An 11,832-nucleotide genomic window follows, 5' to 3' on the forward strand; every position below is an offset into this window, starting at 1 on the left:
CACTTTATAGTCGAGGTGACTCTAATTGCTTTACGGGCTCCTCTGGTTCCGCGCATGTCGAAACTCTTCTCGTCTGCCCATATGACTAGTCCAATGGGTAACATACACGCAATCACGCAAGCTGCATCCCGTGATACCGTGCGGTGGGCACTTATCACTCTGAGACACGCTAGCCTGTGTACACTCTCCAGATTCTGCAGGTTACGATCGACGCTAAGCGTCGAGGCCCAAGCTGGGCCGCCGTATCTAAGGATAGATACTGCAACCCCAGCTAATGACCTGCATCTATTGGAGCGCACCCCCGAGCTAGTGGACATCATCCTGGATAATGCCGCATTAGCTGTCGAAGCTCTCCTGCAGGCGTAATCTACGTGACTGCCGAAGTTCAGTCTATCGTCGATCAGCACCCCGAGGAGCTTCATCTCCCGCTTGGAAATGATCTCACAGTCGCCCACGCGAACAACTGCCTCCTGTACCGACTTACGGTTGTTAACAACCACCAACTCCGTTTTGTGATGAGCTAGCCCCAGCTGCCTAGAGCTCATCCATTCCTCTACTATAGCGATCGCGTGGGCCGCCGTCAGTTCCACCTCCTCAATCGACTCTCCGTAAACCTCCAGCGTTATGTCGTCGGCGAAGCCAACGATCTTAACACCTGGGGGGAACTTCAGTCTTAAAACACTATCGTACATAGTGTTCCATAGCACCGGGCCCAGGATAGATCCATGAGGGACTCCTGCGGTGATAGAAGCACTACCCTCCCCTTCATCGGTCTCGTATAAGAGTACACGATTCTGGAAATAGCTTTCCAAAATGTTGAACAGGCCCACCGGAATGCCCAACCGGAGTAACGAGAGCGCGATGGCATCCCAGCTTGCACTGTTGAATGCGTTCTTGACGTCGAGTGTCACAATCGCACAGCATCGAGTTCCCCTCCACTTGCGTTGTATCGCTACTTCCGCAGTTTCACAACCGAGGTGATAGCATCCACCGTGGACCTACCCTTACGAAGCCCAAACTGATTGCTTGACAGGCCGTTCGTACCAGCCTGTTGAGGATAATCCTCTCAAGCAACTTCCCAGTAGGCAGATTGGTTTGTACGCCGATGGGTCTCCTGGTGGTTTCCCGGGCTTCGGCAACAGCACCAGCTTCTGTCTCTTCCACCTATCGGGGAAACTGCGCTCGTCCAGGCATCTCTGCATGGCTGTCCTGAACATGTCAGGGTTAGCCATGTTCGCTGCCTTCAAAGCGAGGTTTGGAACTCCGTCGGGCCCCGGAGCAACTCTTCGTTCGTCACCGCTGCCACTTCAGCCACTGCAGCACTCGCGTTCTGTGGTGCTGGAGGTGGCCAAGGACTTGTGGCATGGGACATGAAGAGAATCTTAATAATGCGATTCAACATTTCCGGGGACCGATCGGGAGGCGCCAGCCCCCCTTTGGTCTTCGCCATTACTATCCTGTAGGCATCGCCCCAAGGATTAGCATTGGCGTTCAGGCATAGGTTACAGAACGTAACATCAATGAACGACTCCACCCCATTCCTACGGAACGTGCTGGTTGAGCCGTCATTGGCTAACACGACTTTGATAGAGCCTCTAATAAAGCTTGACCTCTCTGATTGGTGCAGCGGCTTCCCCACTCCACCGCCCAAGCATTGAAGTCCCCCGTTATGACAACCGGCTACAAGGTCGGACGATAGCCTATCGACCATCCAGGTGAATTGCTCTATTGGCCACCGTGGTGGGGCATAGCAGCTACAATATTTCCAAACTTCCGCTCCATCACCCATGATCTCCTGGGCCAACCTCTTATAGACGGTACCGCTCGACTTTGCTCCACACTTCAGTACCAAGATCAGTTCACCTGCCTTGGTGCGTCTGACGCTTCGCACGTCCTCACCCAGTGTCGAAAGCTTTTTGGAACCTCGCATGGTCTTAAAAATGTCGGCATACCTCTCTTTGTCGGTCTTGATCAACAAGGCCTCACCTCCGTCCCTAAGTTTCCTTGCAGGGTGAGTACCCTTTCCTAACTGTCTCAATGCGCTAACCAGCGCTCCCTTCGTTGTAGTCCATTTAGCCGTCTAGCCCTTCAACTGCCGTTGATACGCTATCGTTTCCAGCGAGCACCGCGCGGAGGCGAACTACGCTGCCCGCCATGTTGTTGGTCTGGAACATATCTTCAGAACTATAGCTGTCAAGAAACGTGATGGCTCCAGAATGAAAAGTGGAGAGCGCATAATCTGGACAGAGGAAACCACTATGAATCGAAGTCCAAGCAAGGCCTGCAAGGTTGAAGTCCCCCAACATTACAATTTTGTTCCTCGAAACAATACTAACTGACCGACAATGTGTATCAATGAGTTGAAGATCCCGAGTACGATCTGGAGGAATGTAGGCAGCACAGAGTAACAGGTGATGGATTTTGAGAGCGATGGATACCCAAACCTACTCGACGGAATTCTAGGCATAATTCTCGATGGCTTTCGCCGTTAGTCTCGTACTAACAGCGAGAAGCACTCCGCCTCCTAGAGCTTTCGCTATGTTGTTTGAGTTGCGGTCACATTGGAATAACTCGTAGCCGTCTCCGAAAACGGTACCAGTAAGCGTTCTATAATCTAGCCGAGTCTCTACAAGCACGACGATGTCGTAACATTGGTTCAGAGCGCCTGGAGACGGAGTTTCGAAGACCTTATCCCCCAACTCATACGCAGGACCGAAACGGGAGACAGATCAGAGAGCGGCTTGGTCTGTGGTGTTGTATACTTGCAATCCCTTTTCCACCACCAATCGCAGGACTCAGACGTTTATGATGAACGAAGGCAGCAGAGAGCGGGACTGGATTGGGTGATCAAGAGCTTCCAACAAGCTCTACGGAGCGTCTGGGTGTTGCTGAGTCTTCAAGCGACTCGGAGTTGAAAGATCCATCCCTTACGACAACTGGACGATCTGTTTTCCCTGCTAATCTTTTTCCCCTTTGAACACAGCGTGGGCGAATAAAGGCCAGGTGTTTGTGCATCGCATCCCTTCTTGTAACAATGCAACGAGTTCTATCGAATGTGGGTATCAAACAGGGATAATCTTCTGAAATCTCATGCGCTGAGCTGGGCTGGAAGGTAAGTGGATCTCCCCCCAACAACACATAATAACTGTTGGAAATGAAAAGTATAGAAAGGTTTTTTTTCCGCTTCGTCAGATTTCTTTTTCAATACTATTATCTATAAGTGAAAGGATTATAATTTATATTATAAATTAGTTTGCAGTCCATTCTATTTAAAAATATATTTTATGTTTTTCTCAAGTTTTTTTTACAATATAATACAAATAGTAAATGACAATCGTTGATCGCTAACATAACCAGTCATAAATGTCAGGATTCAATCGGTAGTTTATCTCCCAATAAACACTTATCAATGCATAACACGTTTTATCATGATTCACAATTTAAATAATAAAATTACAATCTAAAAAGCGTTATCATTACCATCCCATGATCGTTGATTCACGTCCCCATATTTTATGCGTCCCGTTGTTACCCATATTAGGCGCGTAAGCGGAAGAAATCCAATAACTAACATTTAGAGAACTAATGACTTAACACAAACACGTGGGTTATATTGGCCGTGATTAAGCTAACCAAGTTGTGGAAACCCGAGAAGAATCCGAAACCCAACCGAGAGAACAGCTCAATGTTGATCATTGCTGAATTGAGTAGAGGAAAAAAAGAACGGATTGGCAGAATCATTTCCTAGTTCCGTAAGTTCTTCACAAACGAAATTAATATTCAACCCTCTAGTAGATATATCGACTTATACAAAACATGATTAGCCATAATTCAGATAGATTTCCCCGTAGCTGTAAGTTGCATTATATTGATCGTTAGGCACCTTTCCCACCTTGTTCCTATATTTCCAACTTGTAGAGTTGCATAGTATCGAAATCGATTTAAAAAATGAGGATAAAACAAAAAGTCATAACAAGCGTTACCCTATGTAGTGTTGTATTTGTTCATTGCGATATTCATCATACATATGTGTTATGCATACACACATACCCTATTGTAAGTTAGGTAAGTCTTGACCGGATGAAGATGTACGGCTGGTGGTCACTTCCACCAGAGGAGAAAAGAACGCAGCAAATACGAATCGCATTTTTAGATGTTTCATGTTATCTAATCAATCATTGAAAGTATGGTCGGCGATAGTTATTCGAAGGAACGATACATTCAAGAGCCATTCATACAGTTGAAAGCAAAGACCCTTGAAACAAAATTATTGAGAAGATTAAGCGGTACTGGACAAAAGATTATCAACAAATAAGAGAACGCGAAATTCAGAATACTTTTTCCAAGATTTTTTTTTTATTTACAGCTGCATAATAATTTTCCACTGCCACTTCAGCATAATTTTAATCTGTTTAGCACATCCATTGCATGTGGCTCATATGTCCTATGTAGGTTGCCTCCACTTAGCAAGTCGTATCTCGTCTTTTAAAATCTTGCTAATGACTCACCTATGTATTTAATTAGCCCTCCAATCAGATTGTTCAATGATGTATGTCTTTTGTCCGGTACTCATCATTTGGGAAACGTTTACACAGTTATTCATCTTCAACTATATGATATCTGAGTTGCTTCCGTTTCATGTTTCGAAGGAAACAATTTTGATCTCTAGGTTTCCGCTTACCAGTCATTGCTACTGTTGAATGTTGACATTAGTTATACAACACATGTGAATCTAGATGATACTAAATGAACAATCGCTGACGAAATTAGAAATTCTACGCTTCTCAAGCCACAATAGAGAGTTTATTTTGGAACGAAGGAAGTTTGTTGATTCGTGAAGTAGTTTCCATAGAAGAAAAGTGATCTATCGGTTGGGGTTTGATTAGTATATTCATAAATGTGACCGTCATCAGTATTCAAAATAGAAAACTTCATTTAACAATAAATTTAAAGTTTTCATTTCATCTAGTCAGCTTCGGAGAGGGCGCAAGTTGAAACAACTCTGAAAAAACGACCGAAACCTTTTTGAAGCAAGGAAACTACACACTAAAATCGATAATTTCACCTCGGTAATTTTTTTTATTGGTTTTATCCGGTAAACATGAAAATGAACCGAGAGGTCAGTTAATTTTTAAAAGTTAACTGATTTTTGTAACAAATTATACCAACCTCTCAGCAATGTAATGCAATTTACAGACCATCGGTAAAACAGATAACCGAGTTGCTCAGTTCAACAAACTCTGTTTGTAGTTGTCAAAACAAAATACCGAGCAAACAGTAAAAAATAGGCTTTGCTGACCTTTCGGTTATACTTTTACCGAGGTCCGTTCAGGACTCACACACTGAGGAAACTGGACGTATGATTTCCAATAAAACGCCTTATGAAAATTTGCCACAAGGAATCGGTATGAATTTCAATATATTGCCTTATGAATGATGATTTACATTAAAAAAAAAAGTAAAGTGCGGCAGACTGGGTTCGAACCATGGACGTCGGGATTGGGAGGCCGGTATGTAGACCACACGCCTATCGACGCTTGAAGACTAGGGTCGGTAACTGCGTATAAAAAACACTGTTGGTGTAATATTCAGTCGAAGCTTCATAAGGCGCTAGTTATGAATTTCGCTAGTTCAGTTCGCTGAGTGCATGACACTTTGATGTGACGCCATATAGTATTTTGAAACTTTTCTGGGTTTTAAACTGTTACTTTGTGCACGAGGTTTAATGCGGTTTTAATCAAACAAATACTATTTTCTTGAAAATAATTCGATAAGTAGAACCGATCCAACTAACAGTCCACATAAAATGTATAATATAAATATACTTAAATTTTCAGGAAGTTTGCTGTATCCGTTAAGCGCTAGACCGGGGATCAAAAACAGAATGTTGTCTATTGTTGCCGTCAGTATGTTGTTCGGTCCAAAGCGGCCAATCAAGCAGTCAACGGGAGTTCTGCAGATGATCTTTCTTTTGATCTATCCACTTGCTTTGATGCTCACAGTTGTATCTGCTGGACCACCCACACCGAACGTAACAGAACGGAACGGCATTGATAGCGGCAGGATTTGGCATGAACTATATGGCCCAACTCTCAAATCCTTTATACATTAAAGATGTTTTTGTAACCGGCTCGGTCGAATTTGTTTCTATACGATGTATATCTACATCTACCATTCTTGAAAATAAATAAACACATTTCGATCAAAAACGTTTTTTACTTCTTTTTATCAAAAAGGAAAACAAATATTAAAATACATTTTTCCTGGTAATATTCATAACCGAGGTCTGTATTCTTTTTACAGATTCTTCAGTATATTTTTACTGAGCGCTCAGTAGTTTTTACAGATCTTATCAGTAATGTTTGACATTCCACCATCTGAACAGCAAACCGAGGACTCGGTAAAATATTGAACTTTTTCACTGAGCGGACTACCGAGAGCTCAGCTGTTGAGACATCGGTAATTCGTCTACCGAGCCCGTTAAAATAAATTAAGTGTGTAAGCTCTTTTAGTGGAATACAGCCACAGAAACAACGCACAACTGTCATTTTTATTATTTCTGCTTTGCTTCGTCGCAGCATGCGTGGAATTATACAAATGACAATAATTGTGCGTTGCTTCCGTATGAAAACGCGAGTGCATTTACTTTCGGATTCCATGAAGATTGTCTTTAGGTATGACTGAGGCACCGGAGCTATTTTTTTGCCTGGGCGTACTACAAGAGTATTTGTCTATGAGCAGACAAGTAAGACGCTGATGATGGCATTTTTGATATAGGTCAGAAGCTCTGAGGAGTCGTTATAGATCGGGCTTGACACTCTATATACATACAAACAATAAACAAAAACGTGTTTTGACGCGTTTCATTAAAAAAAAGTAGAAGGTTGTATCCGAGACACGACCGCCGGAACAAAGTTAGAACACTTTTTAGACCGAAGTTGGATTTTTCTCCAGATACAAGCAACTTTCCCAACTTCGGAAGTAGTGCGCTGGATTCGCCTAAAGATACGTTAAACAACGCATCAATTAATTTGACATATAAAACTTCGGAAGAAAGTTCGGTTCGGGAGTCCTGACTTCCGAATTCTAAGTTGGTGCTACACCGACAATATCGGGGAAAGTCAGCTCCTCAGCAAACTCATCACAGATAATGGAAAGCGGTTACTGATTTTGTGCCGGTGCAAGTTCCAGACACTTGTCTTTATTCCACATGAGTGTATGTTGTTGTCCAGTCATCATTTCTACCTCGTTCATCTCGTCGACGACTTTAAGGAATACTGCCCTACGTTCCTCCGAGATACGCATTCCATTATATGTACCACAAAGGGGTTGTACCACTTTTGAAACAAGTCTCTGGTTACGCATGTAGATCTCAAGGCCTATTCCAAAGTTTTCTTGGGTGACTGTGAATCTATGCAATGGACGCATCCTATTATATAAGGGGTTGTACCACTTTTGAAATAAGCCGAAAAAGCTCTGGTTACGCATGTATGTAGATCTTAAGGCCTATTCCAGAGTTTTCTTGGATAACCATGAACATATGCAATGGTTACATTCTATCCAATGTATCACAAAACACAGGTCCAAACTCCCGGAGGTTCTCGAAAAACTTTAAAGCATTGAAAATGATTATGAACGTCTTACTGTGCTTCATCAAGGATCTTTACCACTTATGACTTCTTGATTTCTTGGCGTACCAAGAATATCTTAAGGCTTCAGCACTAAAACAATGGGACGACCTTGATAACGAAAACAATTTGGACGACCCTTATTCCGAAATAGGTAAAAGACACATCTTAAGACTAAAACTGCGTTAAATATCAAACTTTGCTTACCTAAAAGATTGCAAACTTTTTTTACGCTCCAAATTCCAAGTAGCGCTCCTTCCTTTTACGCTCAAAATTCCAAATAACGCTCCCTCTTTTTACGCCTTAAATTCGAAATAACGTTCCCTCTTTTTACGCTCTGATTCCATTTACGCTCCCCCGTTTTGGGCGCAAAAAGAGGTTTTGCAGTATCGGTCTGCTCTCTTTGTCCGATCGCAGTTTGTCCGGACTGCATCACAACATTTTCACCGGCGTCGGAATCTTCATGATCAGAGTTAACGACTGTATCAGCACGGATAAAGTTGAATTCTACTCGAAGAAATTGTAACACGTGAACATTAATCCTTATTGACAGACAGATATACATAACTGACAGATGCATTCGCATTTAAAATGACTGTACCAAGTACAATAAGATATGTAGAAACATAAAAGATCAAATGAAAATTTTCGGAATTTACGTACCGCGCACGCCAGAAATCAAAATTTTGAAATGAATTTCCACTACTGATGCCACTGTCAGCCAATTTATGATTTGCCGCTAGAACACGATAGACGTCATCCATTCTAATACATTGTTCTGCAACGTCTCCCTGCATGGAGCGCATGGACTGATACCGACAAAGAGTTTTGCCCGTCACTAAGTATGATTTGCATTTTTTGCAAATTTTTGTCTCGGCTCAACCTTCTCTCGTGTAAAAGATGATTTTGTTTCCAATGACGCGCCTTTCCAATAATAAACAGCAAGTAGGTATACCGAAATCAAAATCTTGGAAAAATCTCATTTGACTGCTAACGCAACTCAATGATGTGAGACGTTAGCAGTTAGCAGTCTATTGTCTCACACGTCTCACATCATTGAGTTGCGTTAGCAGTCAAATGAGATTTTTCCAAGATTCTGATATCGGTATTCTTGTTGTTTATTATTGGAAATGCGCGTCATTGGAAACAAAATCATTATTTTCTTCCCGCACTTTTACTGCTATCTATTCCAACTTTCTACCGTCACCAAGCATGATGTGCAATTTACAGAAAATATTTCGGCTCTACCTTTTCTTGTGTACAATGGTAGATTTGACAAGAATCGATTTTAATCCACAATGCGCCTTTCTAATCAATCATAGACTAACGCAAAATGAACTCCCCCAAGAAATTATGACGTTTGAGTGGGTCGCATAATGAACGCAAAATGAACTTTTGTTCGAGTGGACGACTCGCTCAAATGTCAAAATCCATCGGGTGAGTGAATTTGATGAACTTCTGCATAGGTCTATAGCAAACAAACGATAGTCCGTACCTTGCGTAAAAAAATCACTTTTCTGCTAAATAGCCACTATTAAGAAAACATTTTCAGTGGCGCCACTGGTATCCGGGGACCGTAATCGATGCCATTTTTGCAATCAACTCTTTCTTCTCATAAAATTTTGTTCCTGAGAAGAACCGATTTTCTTCTCACAATGCGCCACTAACAGTAACTAAACGATAGTCCGAAGATTGTTTTTTTTTTGGCGATGGCCTCTCGATGCTCCGCTTTCTGCTGAGACTACTGCTACGGGCGTCATCTCTGAGAAAATTTAATTGAACTGAGGATTGGAGTTGAGCCCGTAAGTTGTACGATTTTGATGTCTGTGCTTGCGATGCACATACGCGATTGGTTGGTTTACCGATTTTTCAGTGCCTAGTAAAATTCAAATTTTCCAGCACCTTGAATGCATTTTTTCGATAGTTGATTTCAAAACGTGGTGGAAATGAACGGAAAGCAACTTTTTCGGCCAAATGACTTATTAGACCAAAAAACTTTTTCGGCGAGATAAATAGTTCGGATGAACATTTTCGGCCAAATGACTTTTAGACAGACGGGTTTCAGCCTAATGATTTGTTCGGCCATATGGTCCAATGCACCGAATGAACACAATGACGTTTGAGACGGGCGCTGTTTACTAAAAATGAACACTTGCATGAACTCGATGAATGAAAAAGTATTCATTCTTAGTAAACAGCGCCCGTCTCAAACGTCAATGATGAACTCGGTGCATTGGACCATGGAATATTCGGCCGAATGAGTTTCGGCCAAATAGTCCTTCCTCAAGTATAGAAGAATGTATGGCGTGGTGCACAGTAGAACCAGTCTTCAAAAATACGGTCAAAACCACTTTTCCAAAGTGATCAAAATTCCATACTTACGTTACTGATTGTTTGTAAAATACTTAAAGATGATCTTACGCTTACAGTCAATGCAAGTTGATCATGTTTTCGATTTTTAATCCTGTTAAATCTTGTAACATTTCCAATCAATTTTGCCAAGTACAGCAGGGCACAATATGTTTTCTTCTTTCTTTCATTTTCTATAATATGAGTTTTAATATCCTCAGCTGGAAGATATGCTTATATGCTTTCGTCTAAGTACTAACTTATAATATAAAATTTTATTTTTTTATTGTTTGAAAAGAAATTTAGGTAAAAAACGCCCAACATGCTGAAGATCATTTAATTAATGTATACAGATGGAGGACACGGATCCCGTTTATTTTTTTAAAATTCCAGTCACATATGTCTAGGATTTCCTGTAATAAATGTAAGAAATTTTTTGGAGAAAATACTGAAATGAGAAGAGACTCATAAAAGCTTTAAAACACAACATCACGATTATTTCAGACCACTATCACTACAGTATTATCACTTCAGCGACCTCAACCGTGGATCATCCAAATATTTCTGTTACTTACTACTCTACGACAACTAACTCTCCACATTTTAGGATGAATGGAAGATAACTCTCTCAACGAACTAAATTCAACACAGTTTAATAAACTACGGGTTGGCCAATACGGATATCTAATCATAACTACAAACCAAAGATTTTGGGATTCAATAGCCCAGTATTTCTCTGAATATACTCGAAATAAACAATCCAAAATAAAATGTGTTAACTTTTATAGACCTCGCCTATATTTCCAATCGTCAATCAAAATTATCCACTACGACATTTCCTTCGCACGCATTTCTTTGAGACTGTCATCAATTTACGCATTATATCTGTGATATTTTCGCGAACATCTATTAATCGGATAGGGGAGAAAAGCAAAACCCTTAAAATCTATCATGAGAGAACAATCGATTTCATAACCTTAAATCATTTACCTTTCTTGTAGAAAAGAAGAAACAGTTGCCCAGTTTACACGCTGTTGCACAATAAAAGGCGACAGAACCAATACGGGAGAAAATATTATTATTAATTCCACAATCTAAACAAACAGTGATGCATATATAGAAACAAATAATCAAACCTTAACAAAAACGACGAGAAAAGAAGAAATATGGAAATGAAAACAAATAAATACACAAATTCTAAACACTATGTATATTTCGAACAAAAAAAATACCCTTATTTCAAAACTAAAACAGGATGTATAGCAACATAAAACATTTGACGTTTATCTACTCCTTTACTGAGATATTGATACAAAATAAGCAAAAATGTGACACTGAACCAGATATGTATTACAACCAACCAACCAATCAGATATGTATTACAAATATTACTGTTGCAGTAGAGCTACCCGAAGGTATAAAACACAATTAAAAATTGATAAACGCAAACGCTGCACAACATCCCTGATCATGTGTGTGATTGTGTGATGAACCTAGAAAGCAAATCCTGCAATATCCAATTCAAAACAAAAATAGACTTTCACCAGTCCCGTTGTATCGTGCAAGCAAGATCTGCTAGAAAGACTACAACTACAACCGAGAATATAAAAATCTTTTCACAAGTACACTTCCGAAAAAGCAGAATCCTAAAATCTCAGTCAATCCAGTAAATAAATAAACAAAGAGTAACCTCTAACAAGCACACTGTGAAACGGGTGAATTTTATCTACTGGTGTCAGAAGATGACATTCTTTCTATTGCTTGGGAACGGTGGGTCGATTTTATTAGATTTAGTCGTTGCAACCTGGTTGCAACCACTCCTCCTCGATCTTCGGCTTCAATGTCGCAACCCTTC

Source organism: Armigeres subalbatus, chromosome 3, assembly GCF_024139115.2.
Source record: "Armigeres subalbatus isolate Guangzhou_Male chromosome 3, GZ_Asu_2, whole genome shotgun sequence".
NCBI classification, from domain to species: domain Eukaryota; kingdom Metazoa; phylum Arthropoda; class Insecta; order Diptera; family Culicidae; genus Armigeres; species Armigeres subalbatus.